This window comes from Haliotis rubra, unplaced genomic scaffold, assembly GCF_003918875.1.
Source record: "Haliotis rubra isolate DU_JTF1 unplaced genomic scaffold, ASM391887v1 Scf742, whole genome shotgun sequence".
Lineage (NCBI taxonomy): Eukaryota > Metazoa > Mollusca > Gastropoda > Lepetellida > Haliotidae > Haliotis > Haliotis rubra.
The window spans coordinates 455,068-459,890 of NW_025767460.1; the positions used below are offsets into that span (position 1 = coordinate 455,068).

The 4,823-nt window shown below is 40.2% G+C and overlaps 1 long non-coding RNA gene across 1 annotated transcript; it reads left to right on the forward strand.

Annotated features, from left to right (window-relative positions):
- The first annotated feature begins 723 nt into the window (after positions 1 to 723).
- LOC124259932 lies at positions 724 to 1,342 on the forward strand. The gene is made up of 2 exons (XR_006893964.1): positions 724 to 958; positions 1,206 to 1,342. It is a non-coding gene; the product is annotated as an uncharacterized LOC124259932 (long non-coding RNA).
- Positions 1,343 to 4,823: the final 3,481 nt, after the last annotated feature.

The following is a 4,823-nucleotide window of genomic DNA, read 5'->3' on the forward strand; positions in this document are numbered from 1 at the left end:
AGCAACTAGATGATGAAATGTACAGAACTCTCCTATGCGAGGTAGAAGCAATTTTGAATTCAAGGCCTCTTACTCCAGTTTCTAGTGATCCTGATGATCTTGATCCACTCACTCCAAATCACCTTCTTATGATGAAATCAAATGTTTTCATTCCCCCACCTGGTGAATTTTAACTTGATGATATTTATGCTCGTCAACGTTGGAGACACATTCAGCATTTAGCAAATGTATTTTGGTCACGTTGGAAAAAAGAATATCTTGTCTTGCTACAACAGCGTCAAAAATGGAACACTCCAAAGCGCAATTTCCAATTGAACGATATTGTGCTCTTGAAAGATGATACACTTCCCCGAAGTGCTTGGTCGATGTGTCGTGTTACTGGAATTGAGGCTGATGAAAGTGGATATGTCAGGAGTGTCATCCTGAAAACAAAAGACTCTGAGCTGCGAAGACCAGTTCACAAACTTGTTTTACTTCTTCCTTCAAACATGTGATTGAAATGTTTGTTTTGTCAGTCTGATTTTTTCTTGCATTCTTTGTAGTTTTGGTTGTTAAACACACCGTGAGTATGTTTAAGGGGCCGAATGTGTAAATGCAAGATTTCTTTACATACATTTCAATGTACAAATTCTTTCAAATGAAATTGTTTACTAAGTTGTGAGAATTGGTTTTAAGTATTTTATCCATGGTGGTCCAATAATTAAAACACTTAGTTAAAATCTAAAGTTCATTTCCATTTAAATCCTTATCAGTCAAAAGTGTAAACAATGTGGCCCAGTAAATTTCCATTACCCTGTGGCCTTAACCTTCATGTGTGATGTCAAAGCTCACAGGTCACATCATGACCTCTCCAAAGCTCATGCATTTTGGAGCACATGCTTGCCAGTGTGTATTGGACCTCCATGCTGCCTGGTTGTCACCCAGCTGACTGTAAGCTGAACTATGTAAAGACACATATGTGAGTACTTTACCCTTTCATTGCTAGGTTGTACTATCTATAAATTACAATGAAATTGTATATATGCCAAAATGTTAATAGGTTGTGCAAAAATTGTTAATATATTTCACACAATTATTTGTAAATTTGTAGTTGTTACTTTTGCAATTTCAATGTATTCACATATCATTCGAATGAAACATTGAATGTTATGTGCTCTGAAATTTGACATTTTGTGAATTTCATCAAAGGTTATTGTTTGTTGTAGTTTTCTGAACCTCATCAGCTCATCAGCAACTTTACTCTTCAAGTGAACGCAATAATATTCATCAAATCCTCAGCAGCAGCCACTTATTATGAACTGTAATTTCTCAAATATTAATACATTAAACCCTGTTGATGCGAGTATCAGTTTTTGTGTTCTGCATTAACATATACATTGCAAGGTATTTTGTGGCTGTTTGATTTTGGGATGCCATGAGGGTATAGAATTTGTCTATTCGGGGGTTCAAGTAGAAATATTTCTTTATGTATTCTTTTCTGATATTTGCATACAATGGACAAACAAGCAAGAAATGATATTCATCTTCTAACTCCTGATAAGTACAATATTTACACATCGTTTTTCCCGTGGTATCCCTAAATGCCTACCTTTTTCTATTAGAAGATCATGGGAACTACATCTGAAACGGGCTGGTGCTGTTCTGAATTTCTTAACATTAATGTCTAGAAGATATTTTTCTGTGAGAATGAATGATTTAAAACACGAGTAATGGTTTAACTTATTGTGTAAACATAGTGAAAAGTGCCACTTTTGAAAATACGTATCTTTTAGCCTTTGTGTTAAATCATATATAAAATGCTCTGGTGCTGTTACATTTTGTTCTCTCCAGATGTAATCATAGCCCATATGTATGTACAGGACAATTATCTGGGAGCACATCGATATCAAATTTTCAGTCAAAAACCCACGGTAAATATTTTTATTAAATCTCAAGAAAACACTAGGCCGGAATGTATCGCGGCTCTCGGCTATGTTCCACCTCGCCCAAATTGAATGGGCTGAGGATAGTTTGGGCTATTTACCCTAACACCACTAAAATTTTAATATTGACAAAGAATGCATAGCTGGGGAAGAATATTCTGCTCTTTCGACAGTAGTCACTTGTTGCAGAGATCAACTCCATGCACGGTTGCCGGCCCCTATGATGGTCGGGTTGGAGAGAGAGAATGGAAAGTCGCTGTGAGGAGCTTGTCGAACTTCATCGTACTTGTGTAAAACTTTTGTGGGACGAAATGTTCATCATGTGTGTACAATGTAGATGTGAGGTAGTCTACAATGAATGGAAACCATCACTGATCACTGCATGACCCGGGAAGTAGGGCGAAGTATCCAGAAAATAGCATCAGCACTAGAGGTATGATACGGTGCCATGGTGGAAACCATACTTAGGTATTCAGAGAGTAGGTCAACAGTTAGATGTCGCATTTCAACGTATTTGAAACTATGCCGAGGAAAATTGCAATGCCCTTGTCCTATGTCTGTCAGGTTGCCCTACATTACCTGTGTGTTGCAGATGATTCTGTCATGTGTCTAGCTGGTTGCCCTATATTACGTGTGTGTTGCAGGTGATACTGTCGTGTGTTTAGCTGGTTGCCCTCTATTACCTGTTTGTTGTACGAGATTCTATCATGTGTCTTGCTGGTTGCCCTATATTACCTTTCTGCTGTAGGTGATTCTGTCATGTGTCTAGCTGGTTGCCCTATATTACCTGTGTGTTGCAGGTGATACTGTCATGTGTCTAGCTGGTTGCCCTATATTACCTGTGTGTTGCAGGTGATACTGTCATCTGTCTAGCTGGTTGCCCTATATTACCTGTTTGTTGCAGGTGATACTGTCATGTGTCTAGCTGGTTGACCTATATTACCTGTTTCTTGTACGAGATTCTGTCATGTGTCTTGATGGTTGCACTATATTACCTGTGTGTTGCTGGTTACTCTTTCATACGTCTGTCTGGTTGCCCTATATTACCTGTGTGTTGCAGATGATTCTGTCATGTGTCTAGCTGGTTGCCCTATATTACGTGTGTGGTGCTGGTGATACTGTCATGTGTCTAGCTGGTTGCCCTATATTACGTGTGTTTTGCAGGTGATACTGTCGTGTATCTAGCTGGTTGCCCTATATAACCTGTGTGTTGCAGATGGTTCTGTCATGTGTCTAGCTGGTTGCCCTATATTACCTGTGTGTTGCAGGTGATACTGTCATCTGTCTAGCTGGTTGCCCTATATTCCCTGTGCGTTGGAGGTGATTCTGTCATGTGTCTGTCTGGTTGCCCTATATTACCTGTGTGTTGCAGATGATTCTGTCATGTGTCTAGCTGGTTGCCCTATATTACGTGTGTTTTGCAGGTGATACTGTCGTGTATCTAGCTGGTTGCCCTATATAACCTGTGTGTTGCAGATGGTTCTGTCATGTGTCTAGCTGGTTGCCCTATATTACCTGTGTGTTGCAGGTGATACTGTCATCTGTCTAGCTGGTTGCCCTATATTCCCTGTGCGTTGGAGGTGATTCTGTCATGTGTCTGTCTGGTTGGCCTATATTACCTGTTTGTTGTAGATGATGCTGCCATGTCACGATGTGTCTGTCAGGTTGCCCTATATTACCTGTATGTTGTAGGTGATTCTGCCATGTGTTTGTCTGGTTGCCCTATATTAACTGTATGTTATAGAAGATGCTGCCATGTGTCTGTCAGGTTGCCCTATATTACCTGTGTGTTGTAGGTGATTCTGTCATATGTCTGTCAGGTTGCCCTATATTACCTGTATGTTATAGGTGATTCTGTCATATGTCTGTCTGGTTGACCTATATTACCTGTATGTTGTAGGTGATGCTGCCATGTGTCTGTCAGGTTGCCCTATATTACCTGTATGTTGTAGGTGATGCTGCCATGTGTCTGTCAGGTTGCCCTATATTACCTGTATGTTGTAGGTGATTCTGTCATATGTCTGTCTGGTTGCCCTATATTTCCTGTATGTTGTAGGTGATGCTGCCATGTGCCTGTCAGGTTGCCCTATATTACCTGTATGTTGTAGGTGATGCTGCCATGTGTCTGTCAGGTTGCCCTATATTACCTGTATGTTGTAGGTGATGCTGCCATGTGTCTGTCTGGTTGCCCTATATTACCTGTATGTTATAGATGATGCTACCATGTGTCTGTCAGGTTGCCCTATATTACCTGTATGTTGTAGGTGATGCTGCCATGTGTCTGTCAGGTTGCCCTATATTACCTGTGTGTTGTAGGTGATGCTGCTCAAGTGGAGTAGAAGCCTGGCTGCTGCCAATATACTACTCAGTCAGGCAGTACCCTGTCTCTCAGGTACGTCTGAGATATATATTCCCATTAGTGAGTGAGTTAAAATGTAACGTCACATCGGCAATATTGCTGCCATATCTTGACGAGAACAGTTGATATCAATATTCAAATCAATAAATGTATAACGTAAAAACCTGTCATCGAAGGGCGGTAAAACTACTAGAATGTCACAGCTCTTAATTTAAAACTAGTACGCTATCATAAAAATAGATCACGAGAGACAACAGTACAATATAAGAACGGGCTATAGATCACCAGCAACTGAAGGTTGATCACCATGCTAAGGACCTCGGGGACTTACAGTACCTTTGCTACCTACATGGACCCTAGTTGGATTTACATCATCCCTTCAGCCGGCGATTGTAGTCAAATTTAGCCATTATTAAAATCACAAAAATGTCTACGCTTAAATTCCTGGTAAGTTTGAAATGTATTTTGAGAGTTTGGGACTTACGTACCCTCTCAGGAGAACAATAATTTTACAATACTTTACCCCCCTTGAGGGTACAGCC